The 24,687-nt window shown below is 56.1% G+C and overlaps 1 long non-coding RNA gene across 1 annotated transcript; it reads right to left on the bottom strand.

The window, feature by feature from the left end:
• Window positions 1-5,937: 5,937 nt before the first annotated feature.
• LOC128901715 (uncharacterized) lies at window positions 5,938-20,803 on the bottom strand. The gene is made up of 13 exons (XR_008463498.1): window positions 20,668-20,803; window positions 19,353-19,455; window positions 18,356-18,583; window positions 17,852-17,950; window positions 17,600-17,713; window positions 16,666-16,758; window positions 15,895-15,997; window positions 12,962-14,203; window positions 12,457-12,492; window positions 12,317-12,379; window positions 11,025-11,112; window positions 10,869-10,900; window positions 5,938-10,514 (listed from the first exon to the last, which is right to left on the bottom strand). It is a non-coding gene; the product is annotated as an uncharacterized LOC128901715 (long non-coding RNA).
• Between the last annotated feature and the right edge of the window lie 3,884 nt (window positions 20,804-24,687).

The following is a 24,687-nucleotide window of genomic DNA, read 5'->3' on the forward strand; positions in this document are numbered from 1 at the left end:
AGGCACGGCTTTCCCTCCTGGCTCTTCGGGCGCGGGAGCTGTCGCCAGAGCCGCGGCCCTACCAGAAAATGCTTTGCAGGCTGGCGCGGCGAAGCCACGTGGGCGCCGGTGGCGCCGAGGCTGACGGCAGCCGGAAAGCCCGCAGCCCCACAGGCTGTGGGGCCACGCGAGCGGCTGCCAAAGAGCTTTCCAACGAGGCACGGCTTTCCCTCCTGGCTCTTCGGGCGTGGGAGCTGTCGCCAGAGCCGCGGCCCTACCGGAAAATGCTTCGCAGGCGGCGCGGCGGCAACACTTGCGTGTTGGTGGCGTCGAGGCTGACAGCCGCCGGAAAGCCCGCAGCCCCACGGGCTGTAGGGCCACGCGAGCGGCTGCCAAAGAGCTTTCCAACGAGGCACGGCTTTCCCTCCTGGCTCTTCGGGCGTGGGAGCTGTCGCCAGAGCCGCGGCCCTACCGGAAAATGCTTCGGAGACTGGCGCAGCGGCAATACTTGGGTGTCGGTGGCGCCGAGGCTGACGGCCGCCGGAAAGCCCGCAGCCCCACGGGCTGTGGGGCCACGCGAGCGGCTGCCAAAGAGCTTTCCAACGAGGCATGGCTTTCCCTCCTGGCTCTTCGGGTGTGGGAGCTGTCACCAGAGCCGCGGCCCTACCAGAAAATGCTTCGCAGGCTGGCGCGGTGGTGCCACGTGGGCGCGGGTGGCACCGAGGCTGACAGCCGCAGGAAAGCCCGCAGCCCCACGGGCTGTGGGGCCATGCAAACGGCTGCCAAAGAGCTTTCCAACGAGGCACGGCTTTCCCTCCTGGCTCTTCGGGTGTGGGAGCTGTCGCCAGAGCCGCGGCCCCACCGGAAAATGCTTCGCAGGCTGGCGCTGCGGCGCCACGTCGGCGCCGGTGTCGCCGAGGCTGACGCCGGAAAGCCCGCAGCCCCACGGGCTGTGGGGCCACGCGAGCGGCTGCCGAAGAGCTTTCCAACGAGGCACGGCTTTCCCTCCTGGCTCTTCGGGCGTGGGAGCTGTCGCCAGAGCCGCGGCCCTACCGAAAAATGCTTCGCAGGCTGGCGAGGCGTCGCCACGTGGGCGCCGGGTGGCACCGAGGCTGACAGCCGCAGGAAAGCCCGCAGCCCCACGGGCTGTGGGGCCACGCGAGCGGCTGCCAAAGACCTTTCCAACGAGGGCACGGCTTTCCCTCCTGGCTCTTCGGGCGTGGGAGTTGTCGCCAGAGCCGCGGCCCTACCAGAAAATGCTTCGCAGGCTGCCGCGGCGGCGGCACGTGGGCGCCAGTGGCGCCGAGGCTGACGGCTGCCGGAAAGCCCGCAGCCCCACGGGCTGTGGGGCCACGCGAGCGGCTGCCAAAGACCTTTCCAACGAGGCACGGCTTTCCCTCCTGGCTCTTCGGGCGTGGGAGCTGTCGCCAGAGCCGCGGCCCTACCCAAAAATGCTTTTCAGGCTACCGCCGGCGGCGCCACGTGGGCGCCGGTGGCGCCGAGGCTGACGGCCGCCCGGAAAGCCCGCAGCCCCACGGGCTGTGGGGCCACGCGAGCGGCTGCCAAAGAGCTTTCCAACGAGGCACGGCTTTCCCTCCTGGCTCTTCGGGCGTGGGAGCTGTCGCCAGAGCCGCGGCCCTACCAAAAAATGCTTTTCAGGCTAGCGCGGCGGCGCCACGTGGGCGCCGGTGGCGCCGAGGCTGACGGCCGCCGGAAAGCCCGCAGCCCCACGGGCTGTGGGGCCACGCGAGCGCCTGCCAAAGAGCTTTCCAACGAGGCATGGCTTTCCCTCCTGGCTCTTCGGGCGTGGGAGCTGTCGCCAGAGCCGCGGCACTACCAGAAAATGCTTCGCAGGCTGGCGCGGTGGTGCCACGTGTGCGCCGGTGGCGCCGAGGCTGACGGCCGCCGGGAAAACTCGCAGCCCCACGGGCTGTGGGGCCATGCAAACGGCTGCCAAAGAGCTTTCAACGATGCACGGCTTTCCCTCCTGGCTCTTTCGGGTGTGGGAGCTTGCCGCCAGATCCGCGGCCCCTACCAGAAAATGCTTCGCAGGCTTGCGCGGGTGGTGCCACGGTGGGCGCGGGGTGGCACCGAGGCTGACAGCCGCAGGAAAGCCCGCGGCCCCACGCGCTGTGGGGCCACACGAGCAGCTGCCAAAGAGCTTTCCAACGAGGCACGGCTTTCCCTCCTGGCTCTTCGGGCGTGGGAGCTGTCGCCAGAGCCATGGCCCTACCGGAAAATGCTTCGCAGGCTGGCGCGGCGGCGCCACGTGTGCGCCGGTGGCCGCCGAGGCTGACAGCCGCAGGAAAGCCCGCAGCCCCACGCGCTGTGGGGCCACGCGAGCGGCTGCCAAAGAGGCTTTTCCAAGATGCACGGCTTTCCCTCCTGTCTCTTTGGACCTGGGAGATGTCGCCAGAGCCGCGGCCCTACCAGAAAATGCTTCGCAGGCTCGCGCGGCGACTCCACGTGGGCGCCGGTGGCGTCGAGGCTGACGGCACCGGAAAGCCCGCAGCCCCACGGGCTGTGGGGCCACGCGTGCGGCTGCCAAAGAGCTTTCCAACGAGGCACGGCTTTCCCTCCTGGCTCTTCGGGTGTGGGAGCTGTCGCCAGAGCCATGGCCCTACCGGAAAATGCTTCGCAGGCTGGCGCGGCGGCGCCACGTGGGCGCCGGTGGCGCCGAGGCTGACGGCCGCCGGAAAGCCCGCAGCCCCACAGGCTGTGGGGCCACGCGAGCGGCTGCCAAAGAGCTTTCCAGCGAGGCATGGCTTTCCCTCCTGGCTCTTCGGGCGTGGGAGCTGTCGCCAGAGCCGCGGCCCTACCGGAAAATGCTTCGCAGGCTGGCGCCGGCGGCGCCACGTGGGCGCCGGTAGCGCCGAGGCTGACGGCCGCCGAAAGCCCGCAGCCCCACAGGCTGTGGGGCCACGCGAGCGGCTGCCAAAGAGCTTTCCAACGAGGCACGGCTTTTCCCTCCTGGCTCTTCGGGCGTGGGAGATGTCGCCAGAGCCGCGGCCCTACCGGAAAATGCTGCGCAGGCTCGCGCAGCGGCTCCACGTGGGCGCCGGTGGCGTCGAGGCTGACGGCCGCCGGAAAGCCCGCAGCCCCACGGGCTGTGGGGCCACGCGAGCGGCTGCCAAAGAGCCTTCCAACGAGGCACGGCTTTCCCTCCTGGCTCTTCGGGCGTGGGAGCTGTCACCAAAGCCGCGGACCTACCGGAAAATGCTTCGCAGGCGGCGCGGCGGCAACACTTGGGTGTCGGTGCGCCGAGGCTGACGGCCGCCGAAAGCCCGCAGCCCCACGGGCTGTGGGGCCACGCGAGCGGCTGCCAAAGAGCTTTCCAACGAGGCATGGCTTTCCCTCCTGGCTCTTCGGGTGTGGGAGCTGTCACCAGAGCCGCGGCCCTACCACAAAATGCTTCGCAGGCTGGCGCGGTGGTGCCACGTGGGGCGCGGTGGCACCGAGGCTGACGGCCGCCGGAAAGCCCGCAGCCCCACGGGCTGTGGGCCACGCGAGCGGCTGCCAAAGAGCTTTCCAACGAGGCACGGCTTTCCCTCCTGGCTCTTCGGGCGCGGGAGCTGTCGCCAGAGCCGCGGCCCTACCAGAAAATGCTTTGCAGGCTGGCGCGGCGAAGCCACGTGGGCGCCGGTGGCGCCGAGGCTGACGGCAGCCGGAAAGCCCGCAGCCCCACCGGCTGTGGGGCCACGCGAGCGGCTGCCAAGAGCTTTCCAACGAGGCACGGCTTTCCCTCCTGGCTCTTCGGGCGTGGGAGCTGTCGCCAGAGCCGCGGCCCTACCGGAAAATGCTTCGCAGGTGGCGCGGCGGCAACACTTGCGTGTTGGTGGCGTCGAGGCTGACAGCCGCCGGAAAGCCCGCAGCCCCACGGGCTGTAGGGCCATGCGAGCGGCTGCCAAAGAGCTTTCCAACGAGGCACGGCTTTCCCCTCCTGGCTCTTCGGGCGTGGGAGCCGTCGCCAGAGCCGCGGCCCTACCGGAAAATGCTTCGCAGGCTGGCGCAGCGGCAATACTTGGGTGTCGGTGGCGCCGAGGCTGACGGCCGCCGGAAAGCCCGCAGCCCCACGGGCTGTGGGGCCACGCGAGCGGCTGCCAAAGAGCTTTCCAACGAGGCATGGCTTTCCCTCCATGGCTCTTCGGGCGTGGGAGCTGTCGCCAGAGCCGCGGCCCTACCGGAAAATGCTTCGCAGGCTCGCGCAGCGGCGCCACCTGGGCGCCGGTGGCGTCGAGGCTGACGGCCGCCGGAAAGCCCGCAGCCCCACGGGCTGTGGGGCCACGCGAGCGGCTGCCAAAGAGCTTTCCAACGAGGCATGGCTTTCCCTCCTGGCTCTTCGGGCGCGGGAGCTGTCGCCAGAGCCGCGGCCCTACCAGAAAATGCTTTGCAGACTGGCGCGGCGGCGCCACGTGGGCGCCGGTGGCGCCGAGGCTGACAGCCGCCGGAAAGCCCGCAGCCCCAACGGGCTGTGGGGCCACGCGAGCGGCTGCCAAAGAGCTTTCCAACGAGGCACGGCTTTCCCTCCTGGCTCTTCGGGCGTGGGAGCTGTCGCCAGAGCCGCGGCCCTACCCAAAAAATGCTTTTCAGGCTAGCGCGGCGGCGCCACGTGGGCGCCGGTGGCGCCGAGGCTGACGGCCGCCGGAAAGCCCGCAGCCCCACGGGCTGTGGGGCCACGCGAGCGGCTGCCAAAGAGCTTTCCAACGAGGCACGGCTTTCCCTCCTGGCTCTTTCGGGCGTGGGAGCTGTCGCCAGAGCCGCGGCCCCTACCAGAAAATGCTTTGCAGGCTGGCGCGGTGGTGCCACGTGGGCACGGGTGGCACCGAGGCTGACGGCCGCTGGAAAGCCGCAGCCCCACGGGCTGTGGGGGCACGCGAGTGACTGCCAAGAGCTGTCCAACGAGGCACGGCTTTCCCTCCTGGCTCTTCGGGTGTGGGAGCTGTCGCCAGAGCCGCGGCCCTACCGGAAAATGCTTCGCAGGCGGCGCGGCGGCAACACTTGCGTGTTGGTGGCGTCGAGGCTGAGAGCCGCCGGAAAGCCCGCAGCCTCATGGGCTGTGGGGCCACACGAGCGGCTGCCAAAGAGCTTTCCAACGAGGCACGGCTTTCCCTCCTGGCTCTTCGGGGCGTGGGAGCTGTCGCCAGAGCCGTGGCCATACCGGAAAATGCTTCGCAGGGCTGGCGCGGCAGCAACACTTGGGCGCCGGTGGCACCAAGGCTGACGGCGCCAGAAAGCTCGCAGCCCCACGGGCTGTGGTGCCATGCAAAAGGCTGCCAAAGAGCTTTCCAACGAGGCACGGCTTTCCCTCCTGGCTCTTCGGGTGTGGGAGCTGTCGCCAGAGCCGCGGCCCCTACCGGAAAATGCTTCGCAGGATCGCGCGGCAGCTCCACGTGGGCGCCGGGTGGCGTCGAGGCTGACAGCCGCCGGAAAGCCCGCAGCCCCACGGGCTGTGGGGCCACGCGAGCGGCTGCCAAAGAGCTTTCCAACGAGGCACGGCTTTCCCTCCTGGCTCTTCGGGCGTGGGAGCTGTCGCCAGAGCCGCGGACCTACCGGAAAATGCTTCGCAGGTTTTCCAACGAGGCACGGCCGCCCGCGCGAGCCTCTCCGTATTTTCCGGTAGGGGCCGCGGCTCTGGCGACAGCTCCCACGCCCGAAGAGCCAGGAGGGAAAGCCGTGCCTCGTTGGAAAAGCTCTTTGGCAGCCGCTCGCGTGGCCCCACAGCCCGTGGGGGCTGCGGGCTTTCCGGCGGCTGTCAGCCTCAAAACCACCCTTTCTCTCTTGGCACCACACCAGCCTCCAACATTTCCATATGTCGGGAGATCGGGAGATTGCTCCCACGCCCCAAGAGCCAGGAGGGAAACCTGTCCCTTGTTGAAAAGCTCTTTGGGAACCACTCGCATGGCCCCACAGCCCGTGGGGCTGCGGGCTTTCCTGCTGCCTTCCAGCCTCACGACCACCCTTTCCCACTTGGCGCCACGCTAGCCTCTCGCATTTCCATTCGAAAGTGAAGACAGTGCACGACTTAACATTATACAGAGCGCTACACGTCAATACATGCTCAAATAAAGAATAGCCAATGGAAAAATTGGCAATACACTACCATCACCTGTTAGATAATGTCAGCTGTCCTTGAAGACAATGACCGAGCGATACAACGTAAAGCGTAATACAGTACTGGGCAGTGCCAGGCAAATACTCCGTCACGTAATCACCCATAGAGAAATTCACGACAGAATCTCTAAAGCCACCGTTTACACCAGTGACAGGCGGTACAATGCCACACGTTACAGTATACAGGGCAGTACAACCCACTTCGCAGACAAATAATTAGAGCAAATTACAAGACTCCCAAGACAGTACAGTACAGTGCCAGACAGTCTCAGATGTCGGCCAAGACAATGCCAGGGCAATGCAGTGCAAGACATAACGTTATACAGGTCAGTACAAGGCAATACACAGTCAAATGAAGAACAGTAAACTACAATACCCAAACCACACTGCAGTACAATGGCAAACAATCCCACATGTCGGTCGAGACAATGACAACGCGAGACGGAACACCGTGCAGGGCAGCACAAGGCAGTACACAGTCAAATAAAGAACAGCTGACCAGAAAACCCACACTACGCTGCCGTATGATCTCAAAACGTCTCGGAGGGCAGTCAAGGCAATTACAGGGCAATACAAAGCACTACGTCGCAGTACACAAGGCAGTACAAGGCAATACTCAGTCAAATAAATAACAGACAGTCAAAAAATTCACAGTGCAGTGCACTACTCTGACACCATGGGTCAGATGGCAACCGAAAGAATGACAGGGCAATACAAGGTGAGAGGTAACCCAATACGGGGCCGGACAAGGCAATATGCAGTTGTGGCGGGTGGAGCTATTCACTTCAGTCCTGAGAGAAGTAGAGAAACATTTAGAAACATCAACACAGTGATTCGACAAAGGCAGCAGTGAACGTAACATCCCTTTACCAGGTTCCGTGGCCACGTACCCCGGATAATTTATTGCACAGGGGCCAGGGTCAGACGAGCTGTTAGGGAGACCCTCCCGTTGAGCCACAACCCCCTTGCTTTCTAAACTCCTTCTTGAAGAGCAGTTTAAGTGCGGCTGGATCCAATTACTAGCCCTGGACTTGGGCAACAGTTCACCTCTAAAGGATTGTATCTGCGCCATCAACCCTTTATATCACTGAGCTAAGGCTACGAGGTTTAGCGTGGTATTAGTCACTTACTGAGGCTCTGTTGTGGCAAGGGATCTCTCAGCCTTGAGGAGCAGAACCTGAAGCAAGCATCCCCGCTGAAGGGCACATCCTGGTGCCATGACAGACTATGACAGGCAATGCTATGACAGGGCAATACAATGCAAGACGTAACTTTACACAGGGCAGTACAACACCAATACACAGTCAAATAGGGAACGACCGATCACAAAATTGATGCACGGTCAAATAGAGTACAACAGCCTAAGAAGCTCTCAATACAGTGCCTGTCAATGCCAGAATACATCAGATGGCTCGCAGCACGGTGAGAGGGCAATACGACGCAAGACTTAAGAAAATACAGGGCAGTACAAAGCAATACGTAGTCAAATATAGAACAGCCGATCAAAAACACCCTCAGTTCGGTGCGGTACAACCCCAGAGAGTGTAAAAGGACAGTTAAGACTATTTCATGGCAACACAACGCACAACGTAACACAATACAGGTTGCTACAACGCAATACAGAATAATATAGAAAACAACCGATCAAAATGCCACAATATGGTGCAGTACGATCCCACACGGTCTCGGGTGGCAGTCAGAACAACTATAGGGCGACACGATCCAAGATGCAACATTACACGACAGAGCAGAACGGAAGACGCAGTCAACTAAATACCAACCGATTAGAAGAACCGCAATACAGTGCAGGAGAAAACAAAAATAAATGGAGATGCCAGTCAAGACAATGACAGAGCAATACAAGGCAAGAAATAACGCAATACAGTGCAGTACAGTGAAATACACGGTCAAATAAATAACTGATTAAGTATCCCGCAATACCGTGCAATGCAATGCCAAAACGTATGAGACAGCAGTCGAGGCAGTGACAGAGCTATACAATGGAAGACATAACACAGGGCTGTACAACACCAAAATGTATCAGATGGCACTCAGAACAATAACATGGCGATACAATGCAAGACGCAACACAATACAAGTTGGTAACAAGGCAATACACGGTCAAACACAGACTAACGAATAAAACCTGCACAATACGGATCGCTGCAATCCCAGAACGTCTAAAGTGACAGTGAACGGAATGACGGGGCAGTACAATGCAAGATACAACACTAGACAGGGCAATACGCATTCAAATAACGCAAAACCAATTAAAAAACCCACAATACACACCAGTACAATGCCGGAACAGATCAGATGGCAGTCCGGGCGAATAGAGGGCAATACAATGCCCAACATGACACCATACGGGGCCGGACAAGGCAATACGCAGTTGTGGCAGGCCGAGCGGCTAACTTCGCTTCTAAGAGAGAAGCGGTGAAACATTCAGAAACATCAACACAGTGATTCTCCAAAGGCAGCAGTGCACATGACGGCGCTTTACCAGATTCCATATGGCCACGCACGCCGGATTATTTACTGCCTAGGGGCCAGGGTCAGACAAGCTGTCTGGCAGACCCTCCCATTGAGTCACAAGGCTTGGAAAGGACCCCCTTGCTTTCTAAACTCCTTCTCCGAGAGGAGTCTAGGTGCGGCTGGATCCAATTCCTAGCTCAGAAAGGACCCCCTTGCTTTCTAAACTCCTTCTCCGAGAGGAGTCTAGGTGCGGCTGGATCCAATTCCTAGCCCCGGACTTAGGCAATGGTTCACCTCTAAAGGATTGTATCTGCGCCATCGACCCTTTATATCACTGAGCTAAGGCTACAAGGTTTAGCATGCTATTAGTCACTTACTGAGAATCTGTTACGGCAAGGCATCTCTCAGTCTCGAGGAGCAGAACCTTAATCGAGCGTCCCTGCTCAAGGGGAGATCCTGGCACAGAGGCCCCTGCCATGCAGAAGTAGTCAAAAGGCTCTTGGGCTGTCCACTATTTATGGGGTAAGGTAATTGACTTATAGTCACATCAGCACGGGAACAAAATATCTAGGTCCCCACTGTGTTGCCAACCATCCCCCAACTTCAAGTACCACTCAAAACAACTCCATGGATGATTGGGGCGCCAAAACAAAGAGGCACCAAAACGAAGGGGCACCCGGTCCACCCCAACGGTCAAATAAAGAACAGCCAATGGAACTTTTCACAATAAATAAGTACAATCCCAGACAGTCTAAAATAACAGCCAAGACAGTGACAGACCACTACAGTGCAAGACCTAACATCATACAGAGCAGTAAAAGGCAATGCGCAGCCAAGTCAAGAACAGTTAAAATACCCATAATCCAGTGCAGCACTATGACACTGTCCCAAAACACAGTCAAAACAACGACAGAGTAATGCAACATGAGCCATAACACAATACAGGGCAGCACAAGGCAATACACAGTCACACAAAGAACAGCCAATTAAAAAACCCACAACAGAACGCCCTACAATCTCAGGAAGTCTCAGAGGGCAGTCACGGCAAATACAGGGCAATACGGTGCAAGATAACACAATACAGGCCACTGCCAGCCAATACTCAGTCAAATAAATAACAGACAGTCAAAAAATTCACAATGCAGTGCACTACTATGACACCATGGGTCAGGCGGCAATCATGACAACGACAGGGCAATACAAGGCAAGATGTAACCCAATACGGGGCCGGACAAGGCAATATGCAGTTGTGGCGGGTGGAGCGATTCACTTCAGTCCTAAGAGAAAAGTAGAGAAACATTCAGAAACATCAACACAGTGATTCTCCAAAGGCAGCAGTGCACATGACGGCGCTTTATCAGGTTCCGTGGCCACGTACCCTGGATTATTTCCTGCCTAGGGGCCAGGGTCAGACGAGCTGTCAGGGAGACCCTCCCGTTGAGTCACGAGGCTCGGAAAGGACCCCCTTGCTTTCTAAACTCCTTCTCGGAGAGGAGTCTAGGTGCGGCTGGATCCAATTCCTAGCTCGGAAAGGACCCCCTTGCTTTCTAAACTCCTTCTCCGAGAGGAGTCTAGGTGCGGCTGGATCCAATTCCTAGCCCCGGACTTGGGCAACGGTTCTCCTCTAAAGGATTATGTCTGTGCCGTCAACCCTTTATGTGGCTCATAAAAAAAACAGCTGATGAAGGAAGTGACAATATGGTGGCCTACAACGGCAGAATAGATCAGATGACAATCAAGGCAACAGAGCGATACAGTGGAAGACATAACACCACACGGGGCCGGACAAGGCAATACACAGCCACATCAGAACCCATGAGAGACATCACACTACAGTCCAGTCCTAGGACAGATTCTCTAATGTGACCGTCAAGACGACAGGGCAATACAATGCAAGATGTAACACAGGCAATATGCAGTTGTGGCGGGCGCAGTGATAAAATTCACTCCTAAGAGAGAGGCAGAGAAACATTTACAAACATAACAACAGTGATTCACCAAAGGTAGCAGCGCACGTGATGGCACTTTACCAGATTCCACGGCCACGCACCCCGGGTCGTTTCCTGCCTAGGGGCCAGGGTCAGACGAGCTGTCAGGGAGACCCTCCCCTTGAGTCACGAGGCTCGGAAAGGACCCCCTTGCTTTCTGAACTCCTTCTCCGAGAGGAGTCTAGGTGCGGCTGGATCCCACCCTCGCCCCGGACTTGGGCAACGGTTTACCTCTAAAGGATCATGTCTGCGTGATCAAACCCTTTGTATCGCTCAGCTAAGATTGCAAAGTCTGGAATGCTGTTAGTCACTTACCCAGAATCTGTTGCGGCAAGGCTTCTCTCAACCTAGAGGAGCAGAAACTTACGTGAGCGTCCCCGGGAAATGCTGGCAAACAGGCCGCTGCCTTGCAAGAAAGCTCAAAGGGCTCTTGGTCTGTCCACTAGTTCTATAGCAAGCTAACTGACTCACAGTGTTTTGACTCTGGTGCCAGCCATCCCACAAAGTTCAAGTGCCACTCGTAGCGACTCCTCCTGGTTGTTATAGCTCGAGCAGCAGCCTGGGGGAAAAAGGGGGTGACATCGCAACAGCGGTCAAATACAGAACAACCGGTTAAAAATTGCACAATACAGTGGCAGAGACTCTAAAATAACTGGCAAGACAACGATAGGACAATACCATGCAAGATCTAACATTACACAGGGCAGTACAAGGCAACATACAATTAAATGCAGAACAGACAATGAAAGAATTGACGGTACAGTGCCATACAATGGTAGAATATATCAGATGTCAGTCACCACAATGACAGAGCAATACAAGGCAAGACGTAACGCGATACGGGGCCCTACCAGGCGACACAGTCAAGGAAACAATAACCCATGAAAGAATTTGCAATACAGCGCAGTCCTAGGACAGAATGTGTAAAATGACCGTCGAGACAGTGACAGGGCAATACAATGCAAGACACAACACCATACGAGGTGGTAACAAGGCAACATGCAGCCAAACAAAGAACAACCGATTAAGAAACCCAGCATACGTTCAACTGTAATACCAGAAAAGATCAGAAGGCAGTCAAGACAACGACAGCGCACTATAACGCGAGAAGTAACACAATACAGGGCAGTACAAGGCATTACACAGTCAAATAAAGAAGAACCAATTAAAAAACACACAATACAGTGCGGTGCGATGCCAGAGTAGATCAGAAGGCAGTCGAGACTATGACAGGGCAATATAATGCGAGATGTTACACAATACAGGGCAGTACGAGGCATTAGAAAGCCAAATGAAGAACAACCGATTAAAAAACCCGCAATACAGTGTGGTACGAGGCCCGAACAGATCAGAAGGCAGTCAAGGCTACGACGGGGCAATATAATGCGAGACGTAATGCAATAGAGGGCGGTACAAGGCATTACACAGTCAAAGAACAACCAATTAAAAAAAAAAACATGCAACACGGTGTGGTACGATGCCAGAATAGATCACAGAGCAGTCAAGAGCGTGACGGGGCAACACGATGTAAAACCAATACTGAGTGAGGCGGAGCAATACTATTTCAAATATACAAGAACATAGTACGGAACCAAATTCTTAAGCGTACGACTGCTATTTGAGATGGTCTTGCGTCAAGGAAGTTACTGAGCAACATAATCCTGATTTGCACAAAATGGTGCCATCAGGCACCATCGCGTCTGTCAACACTAAGTTGTACTGCAATATCCCCCACATCACACGCACCGTACCCTTCTGCTCACCTGCTCCTCATGGATTCCGGATTCGGACTTCGTGGCACTCTCTGGTTCTGGCACCTAAAACACCTAAGACACGCAATATTACTGTTGAGCTTACGGGAAACCACCACCCCCATGTGCTACCTCTCTGCTACCCAGCTCACCTCCAACGCTCGTCCGGCTCCGGATGCCTGCGGCGCCTGCAAAACCAAAGACAAACACTCCCCTGAGCTGCAATGTAGTACTGGGCTATTAGACACCAACGTGTCCACAACCGCCTCACTTGCTGGGACTACTCAGTGGGCGTGCAGCATCGCCCCTCTGACCCTGCGTGTCACACCAACCGAAGAAACGCATGCCGAGATACCGCCCAAAACCCTACAAATTCCCATCTCCCGCTCCCTCACCTTGCCCGCCCATCCTCCCCTGAGGCGTGCAACCTGAAGGCTCGCAAACCACCCATAAAACCCAACCGACACGGGTTGCTTTAAAACTTGAAAGTTGCTCCCTCTGAGGAACATGTGATACTTCAGCCCACCCGCCGCTGTTGACCTTGACTGACTCATTCCCACATCCCATGTCATTCATTGCTTCAAAACTTCAAATTGGAAAGAACCAATACATACAGTACTCAGAGCCACATCTCTCTAATACCACTTGCTGACCCACCTTCTTACATTGCTCTCCTCCTCTACGCTGCCCCGCCAAGCTTGTCCTGTTGCATCTGCAAGAACATCAGAGAAATCACCCTGAGGCAGAGCAATAGAGTCATAACAACAAGAAGTCTTGCACCTTTTTACAAATACCATCTAAGGTCCAAATACAACCGTACACAAAGAAAATTACAAAAAAAAATCCGCACCAAAACCAGCCATACCCTCTTCCACATGAGCTCTTCTTCACTGCTGCTGTATTGCCTTCCCAACATGCCTCTGCTCTTTCCAAACAAAACAGAAGAGGTGTCTACACAGCCTCCCAATGGCTACCCTGAGATAACTCTAACACCTTTGCCCCGATCTACAGGGATTCATGTACTACATATAGACTCTCCACATGATTCCGCCCACCCTGGGCACTACGTGCCTGGGCAGGGCAGCCCCGAGCCAAACACTCACGGTTACAGACAGACACTACACGGAACACTACGAACGACGCGCCTTAAAGATGAGGGAAAATTCTCAGCAAGAAAGATGACACGGGGACCAAAGTCACGATCGTGCAAGAAAATCTATGGGATCGTGATGATGTCAACGTGAAGATGCTCTACGGAACCCCCTGAAGCAAACTGTAGAACGTGATGGTACGTAATAAGAATGGACTGTTGAGCCCAATAAGATGGACGTGCAGGAAGCCTGGCTTCAAGACCTAAGAACGTGACGACGCAGGGAAGAAGTCCCAGACATGGAAGTGGGCCGTCCAGAAACTTCCGAGAGGCAAGATTGATGCACGCTTTAAGATGCTAACGCAAGAAGAGCGTCAGATGAATGGTGCTACGCCCACAGGCCCAAGCATTCGAGACCCTAAGGATGACGCCCAGGGCCCCACGTCGTGCTCCTGGAGCTCAAAGATGACCTCGAGACCCAAGAAGGGGCAAAGATACACAACACAGACCACATGAACGACATGACAACACGCACAGGCTGGAACTACCCTGCCCGGGACACGCTAGCATCACACTGAACAGTAAGCAACATCCTTTACCCTCCTAAATATGACTGTGCCCCGGGACAGCCCTCGCCACTACGCTAACGTCAAAGACCCCATTTTGCAATTGTCCACCTCAGCCCCTCTCCGGGGCCTGACTGTCAACTTAGCTTTTGGAGGGCCAGGCATCTGAATCCTTCTTCGATGCGGTCCGCAAAAACCAGTCATCCGATACATTTCCGCAGTCACCAGGTTCCTCCTCTTCCTCTGCAAAAGGAAAATAAAAAATAACCTCAGAGGCCGCCACAGCACCAGCAATAAGCATCCTGAGAGGAGATGCCAGCCTCTTCGACGACACCCTCAGCCTCCTGAACGCCGTGGCGTTCTGCTTGCCTGCTCTGCACCGATTCCGGAGTCCGAGGCTGCGGTGATAGTTATTCACAGCACCTAAGAGACCAAGAAACACAACTTTACCACTGCGCTTCTGCCAAACCGTCACACCATTGACTCCTATCTTCTGTCTTCATTCACATGAAAAAAAAAAGTACCCAATTGAATTCATAGAGGCGCCAGTGACATCTTCCCTCTAATACCACATGCTGAGCCACCTCCGTATAGCGCTCCTCTCGGCTCCCCTGCGTCATCCTGCACATCTCGTCTCTCGGCATCTAAAAAGAGAAAAAAAAAAAAATCAAACATTACCCTGATGCAGAGCGATAGCTTAATTCCAAAGGTCTTGTTTCTACTTCGGAACACTGTTCAATTAGATCCAACTACAGCCTGCCATCAAAAAAAAAAAAACACAGAAAAAGCCCACAAACATTACACCCCACACAAAGCAGCCTGAACATCTTTGAGATACTGCGTCCTTCACTGACTGTGAACAGCCTCTCTGACTTGGCTCTGCTTATGCCAACACCCACTAATAAAACACCCATGCACCCAACCTACTGAGAGCAAATTAATTCCAGATGACTACCCAACCTTTGCCTCGGTCTCCACAGATCCACATATTAACTGTAGACTCTCGTCACTATTCTGCCTGCCCTGGACTCTACACACCCGGGCAGGGGGGCTCCGAGCCAGACACACACACAAGCACAGACCAACACTACACAGAACGCTAAAAACAACGCGCCTCAAGGATGAGAGAAAACTCTCAGCAAGAAGGATGACACCCAGACGGAAGTCACCGTCGGGCAAGAAGACCTGGAGACCGTGGTGGTGATGTGAAGAGGCTCTATGGAAGCCCCTGAAACAGAGTGTAGGACATCATCATCTGTGATAAGAAGGGACTGTCAAGACTGATAAGATGTATGCGGGGGAAGCCTGGCTTCAAGACCTAAGAACGTAATGACATAGGGAAGAAGTCCCAGTTGTAGAAGCGGGCCATTCGGAAACTTCCAAGACGCAAGACCGATGCAAGCTTTAAGCTTCTAACGCAAGAAGACCAGCAGCCGAATGGTGCTATGCCCATGGGTGCAGGTGTTCGAGACCCTAGGGATGGCGCCTGAGGCGCCATGCCGTGCTCCTGGAGCTTAAAGATGACCTCGAGACCCGAGAAAGGTCTAAGACACAGAACACGGACCACACGAAAGACACAACAACACACACAGGCTGGAACCGCCCTGCCCGGGAATGCCGAACAGTAAGCCACATCCCTTACGTGCCTAAAGGAGACTGCGCTCCAGGACAAACCTCTCCCCTATGCCAACTTCAAAGACACCTTTTTGCAATTCTCAACCTCGTCCCCTCTCGGGCACCAGTCTCTCAGCTTAGCTTTTGGAGGGCCAGGGGTCCGAATCCATCCTTGAGGCAGTCCACAGAAAACAGCCATCCAATACGTTCCTGTGGTCACCAGCTTCCTCCTCTTCCTCTGCAAAAGGAAAAGAAAAAAAAAAGTTATCCCAAAGGCAGCCACAGCACCAGCAATAAGCATCCTGAGAGGAGATGCCAACCTCTTCCACGACACCCTCAGCCTCATGAACACCGAGGCATTCTGCTCGCCCGCTCAGCGCCAATTCCAGAGTCTGACGCTGCGGCAACAGTTATTCACAGCACCTAAGATACCAAGAAACACAGCATTACCACTGTGCTACTGCCAACCCACCAGTCCCGTGCTCCTCCTCGATACTATCTGGCTTGCCTCGAATGCGAGAGCCTAGAACACAGCAGGCTCCGACGACACCCGAACCCATCTGCAAAACCTGTCCAAGAAGGACTTGTGAACCCGGCTCCCTTTTCTAGCCCTCCCCCAGTGCCAAAACTTTAGAAACCCCTTCTCTTCTCCCTGAGCTGCCAGGGAAGGAGCCCCACTTCTTCCCCACAGACCCCACCCTTTATTTGCCAGCCTGAACACCCAGCGTTGGACGCTTCTCGGGAGCCACTCTTCCCAGCCTCTCCCTGCGTCCCGCCACCACCTCCTATCTTCTGTCTTCCCACGGACTCCGGGCTCTGCTGCAGACCCACAGAGTCAGCAAAGCCCTGACCCGACCTACACCAGGGGCCTGCCGCAAGCCGCAAAGCTCCAGGGACACGGCGAAACCCTGAGCACCGTGGGGGAAGGCGACGAGAGGCCCCACATCCTGAAATACGTATGCCTTACGTCCCTGCTGCTTTCCTGAGAAATGTGAAAACTCCATCTACGGCTGCAGACAAGGTGCTCACCTGGTCCCTGCAAAGTAATCTCATCACCTGCCCGATTGAGACAGATTCTATTGGCATTTTACCTGGGATACTGCAAAGCTAGTGGGGAAAAAAAAAAAAAAACAAGAAAGTTCCATCTTCAATACAGCCAGGGATTCCAGGATAACACGCCATGCCTGGAAGAGAGAAAACCATACCCTTAAACCATCTCACCGCCCCCGAATGCTCATTACCACGTGACTGACCTGAAAAACCACATGGAAGAGAAGCAGCACATGAGGCCGCTCTCTACTGTACGTGCTGCCAAACCTCACCTGGTCCTGAAGGTCTTACCACCTCCAGCTTCTTACCTGCGGTTCTCTATATGGGATAACATCTCCACCCAAGGAGCTGAGCCACCTCCAAAGCTGCAATCGACTGAAGGACAGGCAGAGCTCTGACCCTGGAGATGGCTGGCAGTGGAATGAGCTGCCCCAGCAGAGGCTGTGGGTTATATACCCCGGGCCCCGCCCACCCCCCTTCCCACCATCACCTGGGAAAGGGGCCTGGCTGACCTCCACGAGGCATAGAGCCTGCCAGAGGAGCAGCTGCTCCTTTCCTCACAGGCCTGAGAAGTACAGCATGCAAAACACCAAAACGGAGAAAGCGACCCTTAGAGGAATGGACAATACGTGCTCTTTTATTACAACTACATCAATTGTGTCAGCAACAGGGCCCGGTAGGTAAGTAAACTTAAACTTTTGCAGGGCGTAGACATAAAGAGAAAGACATCATCCTAACCTCCATAGGCAAGTAGATCATTAGGCTCGATAACCACGTTTTTATCAAGACTCAATGTCCTTTAGTTTCCTTGTGAAAGAAAACCCACAATGCTGGGGGGGGTCATATGTCACTTCTAGCAAGACGACGCGTATTACCTAACTTCTGCCAGAACTACGTTCTGGATAGGAATGACGGACAGAGCGCAAGCAGAGGCTTGTGCGCCGCCTGTAATACAGCGGCTGAGGAAGAACCAACCCTTCCGACCGCCGCTCTCCTCAGCCGAGTCTGCTCCGGTGCCCTATCTGTCGTTGCTGTCATGGCTTAGGCTGGGCATTAAATGAAATGACAGATGCTCTTTTAACTTCTCTCCTGAGGGAGAAAACAATGTGAGGGAGACTTAGGAACTGAAAGAGAAACTGAACTCTAACGAAATATAAACAGAAAAGTAGTACCGAGGAAAGACAAGAATAACAGGAAAACAGTAGCAGAGAGAAAATATATACACACCACCCAGCATGGAGCTCCCAAGATGACCATCGCCTCACCCGCTGGCACGGGGAAAGTCCGGGACCAGACTCGGTGACAGACTGGAACCAGATTCCGGACCTGGTTGCATAAATGCACGGATCGGCGTCAAAGGACAATGACCAGACAGAGGAGTCCTCAAAGGCCAGATGACAGGTACCGACCCCTTCGATCCCTCCGCTTTTATACTGAGGGTGATGAGGATGGGATGCGATACCCCATCAGTCAGATTCGGGTCACCGGTCCCGTCTACTCTTCACCATGGGGGCAACCCCTCTATGCTTTTCTGCTTCCGACCCTCCAACAGGGCATATATAAAAGTCAGCTGCACTGTGCTGTTACAGCAATAAGTATAAGCAAGAGCCTCTCTGCACAGCAACCCTTCGCATTAAGTGTAAATATAAGTTCTTGGCTCTCTGAAGGTAGATACTACCTGAAAAATACGTCATTATCTTCAGAGAGTTCAGTTCATTGGAAGAGACTTACCTGCAAAGTAGAGTGACTGCAAACAACACCGGTTCTGTTGTACCTCAGACCAGCACTTCCACACATGGCTACGTAACCTCACATTCACATGAAAAAAAGAAGAAGTGGCCAAACGTATTCATGGAGCCGCCGGTCACATCTTCCCTTTAATACCTCGGGCTCAGCCACCTTTGTCCTGCACTCCCGTCAGCTCCCCTGCGTATCCCTGGCCACCTCATCTCTCTGCACCTGAAAAAAAAGCAACATGACAACATCAAACATTACCCTAATGCGGAGCAGTAGCTTAACTCCAAAGGTCTTGTTTCTACTGAAGAACCCTGTTCACATAAGTCCAACTACAGCCTGTCATCCAAAGAAGAGAAGCCTGCAAACGTTACACCCCACACAACGCAGGCTTACCATCTTTGAGATACCGTCCCCTTCACTAGCCACGAACACCCTCTCCAACTTGGCTGCGCTTATGCCAGCGCCCGCTAATGAAACACCCATCCACGCAGCCTCTCGAGAGCTAATCAATTCGAGACGACTAAGCAACCTTTGCCTGGGTCTAGACAGATCCTCATATTCACTACAGACTGCCGTTGTGATTCTGCCTACCCTGGACGCTACGCACGCGGGCAGGGCAGCCCCGAGCCAAACACACACAGACTGACGCTACACAGAACACTACGAACGACACGCCTCAAGGATGAGAGAAAACTCTCAGCAAGAAGGATGACACCAGGACCAAAGTCACCATCAGGCAAGACAGCCTGCAGCACTGTGCTGGTGACGATGTGAAGAGGCTCCACAGAACCCCCTGAAACGAAGTGTAGAACTTCACAGCTCCTGAGAAGGGACTGTCAAGCCTGACAAGATGGACATCCACAAAAAACAGCCACCCAATACATTCCCGCTGTCACCAGGTCCCTCCTCTTCTTCTGCAAAAGGAAAAGAAAAAATAACCCCAAAAGCAGCCACAGCACCAGCAATAACTATCTTGAGAGGAGATACCAACCTCTCCCACAACACCCTCAGCCTCATGAACGCCAAGGCATTACACTCGCCTGCTCCATGACGATTCCGGAGTCCGAGGCTGCTGTGACAGTTATTCACAGCACCTAAGATACCAAGAAACACAACATTAGCACTGTGCTTCTGCCAACCACCAGTCCCGTGCCCCGCCTCGATACTATCCAGCTCACCTCAAATGCGAGAGCCTAGAGCACACCAGACCCCGTCGACACCCAAACCCAACTGCAAAACCTGTCCAAGAAAGACTCATGAACCCACACCCCTTTCCTAGCCATCCTTCAGTGCCAAAAGTTTAGGACACCTCTTTCTTCTCCTGAATAGTCAGAGAAGGAGCCTAACTTCTTCCTGACAGCTTCCGCCCTCTATTTGCCAGCCTGAACCCTCTGCATCAGCTGCTCCTCTGGAACCGATCTTCTGAGTCTTGTTCTGTGTTTGGCAGGCACCTTTTATCTTGTGCCTTCCCTCAGACTCTGGGCTCTGCTACAGACCCAGAAAGTCAGTGAAGCCCTGACCCGACCTACCAGGTGGCTGCCACAAGCTGCAAAGGCTCCAGGGACACCATGATACTCTGCACACTGTCAGGGATGACGAGCTGTCCCGTACCCTGAAAGGCGGCATGCCTTACATCCCTGCTGCTTCCTCAAAGCACTAAAATTCCATATACGAACACACACAAGACATTCACCGTAACTCCTACTCAATAATCTCATCACTGGCCCAGTTAAGGGTAATAAAAACAACTGCTTACAGAGCGTAGAGCAAAGCCAGAGAAAAACAGAAAATTCTATCTTTAACAAAGTCAGGAATTACAATAAAACACACAGCACCTCGAATAAAAAATAAGTGAGAGACACACTATTAAGCCACCTAGCCACACTGAATTCTCATTGCAAAACTACTGATCTGAGAGAGGGAAAAAAAAAAAAAACAAACCACAGAGAAGGAACATACAAGTCCATTTTCTACTGCATATGGCATCAAGCCTTACCTTGTCTGAAATATCTTACCTCTGATTTCTTACCTATGCTAGCCTCGGATGTTAAAATAAACCTGCCCAAACAGCTGAACGAGCTCCAAAGCTGCACTTAAGAGGCTGCAGAGCTCTCCCCCCAGAAAAGGACAACAGCAGAATAAGCTTCTGAGCCCAGGCTGGGGCTCGTGTCCCCCGGGCCCCGCCCGCTGCCCTCAGGCCCCGCCCACTGCCCTTCCCACAATCCCCTGGGTAAAGGGCGGGGGCGACCCCCCCCCCCCCCCCCGAAGACATAAAACAGCTGCACAGTCACAGCTCCTCTCCCCACCTGCTTTAAGTTTACTGCAGGTGAAGCACCGCCCTACATTGTTCCCATTCACCCCTCGCCTCTGGTGGTTCTCTGACTGCTTTTGTTCAAGTTCAGACGAGCTGTTGCTGTGGAGAAGAGATTTCCACCGGCGTTGCTTTATTTTTGTGATCTTCAGGTATTTTGGGGCATCAGTTGTTAACTGTTTTCTGTGGTTGCCAAAGAGTGCTGGAAGCAGCTGCTTTCCCGAAGACCGATGAGCATTTCTGGTGTCCTGGAGGATCATGGGGCCATAGAGATCGATTTCGGAGGACTGACGGGTACTTCTGCTGCTTTGCAGGACTAAAATGCCATAAATAAGCATTTTGGATGGCTGAGGGGGCACTTCTGGGGTCCTGGAGGACTAAAGTGTCATGGAGACGCGCGTCGGCGGACTGAGGGGGCACTTCCGGGTTTCCGGAGGACTAAAGTGCCATAGAGACGCGCGTCGGCGGACTGAGGGGGCACTTCCGGGTTTCCGGAGGACTAAAGTGCCATAGAGACGCGCGTCGGCGGACTGAGGGGGAACTTCCGGGTTTCCGGAGGACTAAAGTGCCATAGAGACGCGCGTCGGCGGACTGAGGGGGATCTTCCGGGGTCCCGGAGGACCGCGGGGCAATGGAGATGGGCACTCGGAAGACTGACGGGCGCTTCCGTAAGAGCCGGTACTGGAGCGCTGATGCTCGCTCTTGGGGCCGGGCGGGCGGCGGAGAACCCGCTCTGGGGGGGACTGAGGGAGGGGACGGGGGCCCTGAGGGAAATGGGGAGGCCTTGACGGGGGTCGGGAGGTCCTGAGGGACCCGGAGGGGGACGGGGGGGGTCCTGAAGGGTGATGGGTGCGTTGAGGGAACTCTGAGGGGAGATGTTGGGGGGGAACGCGGGCGCCGAATGGGAATGGAGGGTTGGAGCCCCTCGAGGGCTGTGGAGGCCCCCGAGGGGTGAGCCTTGAAGGAGGCTGAGGGGAGCGGGGGGGGCTGTGGCGGCCCTGAAGGGTGAGGAAGGGGGCTGACAGGAGGCACACAGAGGTCCTGAGGGGGAACGGGGGGGTTGATGGGGCCTTGGAGGCGGGGGAGGGGCGCTGAGAGAGCCCCGAGGGAGTCTGGGAGGTCCTGAGAGGACTCTCAGGGTGGGAATGGGGAGGCTGAGGGGACCCTGATGGGGGAACAGGGGGGCTGAGGGGGCCCAGGCAGAGGATGGGGGGCTGAGCAGGCCCTAAGGGAGGAGCCGGGGGGGGGGAAGGGGGCACTGAGGGGGACAGGGGTCCTGAGGAGTGATGGGGGGGAAGGGGGAGTCCTGAGGGGGGAGCATTGTAGGAGGCTGAGGGGGGGAATATTAGGGGGGGGGTTAGGGAGGGGCCTTGGGGGGGCTGTAGTGGGGGGGTGGCCAGGGTACGGGACAGCTCGTTGTCTTCCTTGATGGTGCGCAGAGTGTCGTGGTGGCCCTAGAGCTTTTACAGCTTGCTGCAGGCCCCTGGTAGGTGGGGTCAGGTCAGGGCTTCGCTGACTGTGTGGGTCTGTAGCAGAGCCCAGAGTCCGTGGAAAGGCACAACACAGGAGGTGCCCACTGAAGGCAGGGCTCGGAAGAGCGGCTCCCGAGGAGCGGCTGACGCAGGGGGTTCAGTCTGGCAAATAGAGGGCAGGAGCTGTCGGGAAGAACTGGGGCTCCTTCCGTGACGGCCCAGGGAGAAGTGAAGGGATTTCTAAAGTTTTGGCACTGGGGGATGGCTAGGAAAGGGGTGTGGGTTTTTCACGAGTCTTTCTCGGACAGGTTTTGCAGTTGGGTTTTGGTGTTGACGGGGTCTGGTCTGTTCTAGCCTCTCGCATTTGGGGATGAGGGGATAGAGTGCAACCTCAGCAAGTTTGCTGACGACACAAAGCTGTGGGGGGGGTGGCTGACACACCGGAAGGCCGTGCCGCCATCCAGAGAGACCTGGACAGGCTGGAGAGTTGGGCAAAGAGGAACCTTATGAAATTCAACAAGGGCAAGTGTAGGGTGCTGCACCTGGGGAGGAATAATCCCGTGCACCAGGACAGGTTGGGGGTGACCTGCTGGAGAGCAGCTCTGTGGAAAGAGACCTGGGAGTCCTGGTGGACAACGGGACGGCCATGAGCCAGTGATGGGCCCTCGTGGCCAAGAAGGCCAATGGCATCCTGGGGCGCATCAAGAAGAGCGTGGCCAGCAGGTGGAAGGAGGTCATCCTCCCCCTCTGCGCTGCCCTGGGGAGGCCGCACCTGGAGCACTGTGTCCAGTTCTGGGCTCTCCGGGTCAAGAAGGACAGGGAACTGCTGGAGAGGGGACAGCAAAGGGCTACCAAGATGCTGAGGGGACTGAAACACCTCTCTCATGAAGAAAGGCTGAAGGATTTGGGTCTCTTCAGTCTGGAAAACAGACGGCTGAGGGGGGACCTTATCAATGCTTATAAATACTGAAAGGGGGGGTGTCAGGAGGATGGGGCCAGGCTCTTCTCAGTGGTGCCTGGGGACAGGACAAGGGGTAACGTGCACAAACTTGACCATGGGAAGTTCCACCTAAACACGAGGAGGAACTTCTCTACCCTGAGGGCGGCAGAGCCCTGGCACAGGCTGCCCAGAGAGGTGGTGGAGTCTCCATCTCCGGAGACATCCCAAACCCACCTGGACGCATCCCTGTGACCCTGCTCTGGCCGGGGGCGGGACGGGATGGGCTCCAGAGGTGCCTTCTAACCCTGTGATTCTATGATTCCATGATTTGAGGTGAGCCGGATAGTATCAAGGAGGAGCATGGGACTGGTGGTTTGGCAGAAGCGCAACGGTAACGTTGTGTTTCGTGGTATTTTAGGTGCCATAAATAACTGTCGCTGCAGCCTCAGACCCTGGAATCGGCGTGGAGCAGGCGAGCGGAACACCACGGCGTTTGGGAGGAAGCGGGTGTTGTGGAAGAGGTTGGTATCTCCTCTCAAGATGCTTAGTGCTGGTGCTGTGGCTGCTTTTGGGTTGTTTTTTCCTTTTGCGGTGGCACAGGAGGCACCTGATGACCGCAGGAACATACCAGGTGGCTGCTTTTTGTGGATTGCGTCAAGGACGGATTCGGACCCCCAGCCCTCCAAAAGCTAAGTTGAGAGACCGGTGCCGGAGAGGGAGGCAAGGGGACGAGGCTGACAGTTGCAAAAAGGGGATTTTTAAAGTTAGCGTAGCGGCGAGGGCTGTCCTGGAGCACAGTCCCCTTTGGGCAGGTAAAGGACGCGGCTTACTGTTCAGCGTGACGCCAGCACGTCCCGGGCAGGGCACTTCCCTCATGGATGAAGTGTGTGTTACGCAACTTTGTGTTTCCTTTTTGTTCACGTGAGTGAGAGCTTTGAGGTGAGTAAAGGAACCTCGCATTGAAGCGATGTGGCCCCTATGGAGGGTGGAGCGTGATCAGCGGCGCCCTGAAAGCGAAGCGGAGGGCGGAGGTGGGGGGTGGGGGGGCAAAGGTTTGCGGGTAGCAGGAGACCGCGCGCGTGCTGACGTCAGCCGAAGGGGAGGTTGGTTAGTGGGAAGTAAACCTCAGGCAGGTAGAAGGGAGTGCTACGCGTTGAGACGCGTGGAGTGGCAAACCAGTTCCGGAACGGGCGGGTAGTGGTGCGCAGTAGCTGTCGCGTGCATCCGTACGTATCTCCGTACCAGTTCCCGGGGGGGTAGGGGTCATTATCGGAAGGAGCTGGGATGAGGTGCGGGTGTCGGATACCAGGTGATGACACGGTCAGTGTTTGGCAGGGGAGAGAGCTTTGACCGTGATAATGGTCAAAGAAACCAGCTGGGGATTTTTGGTATCTCTGTCCCAGGGGCTGGCGAGCCCTCCGTGAGCGGCTGTCCTGAGGAGGTGAGAGCAGTTGCGGGGGGGGGTGGCAGCTGAGCGGGCTACCAAGATGCTGAGGGGGCTGGAACACCTCTCTGATGGAGAAAGGCTGAGGGATTTGGGTCTCTTCAGTCTGGAAAAAAGACGGCGGAGGGGGGATCTTATCAATGCTGATAAATACTGAAA

This window comes from Rissa tridactyla, chromosome 27, assembly GCF_028500815.1.
Source record: "Rissa tridactyla isolate bRisTri1 chromosome 27, bRisTri1.patW.cur.20221130, whole genome shotgun sequence".
Classification (NCBI taxonomy): domain Eukaryota; kingdom Metazoa; phylum Chordata; class Aves; order Charadriiformes; family Laridae; genus Rissa; species Rissa tridactyla.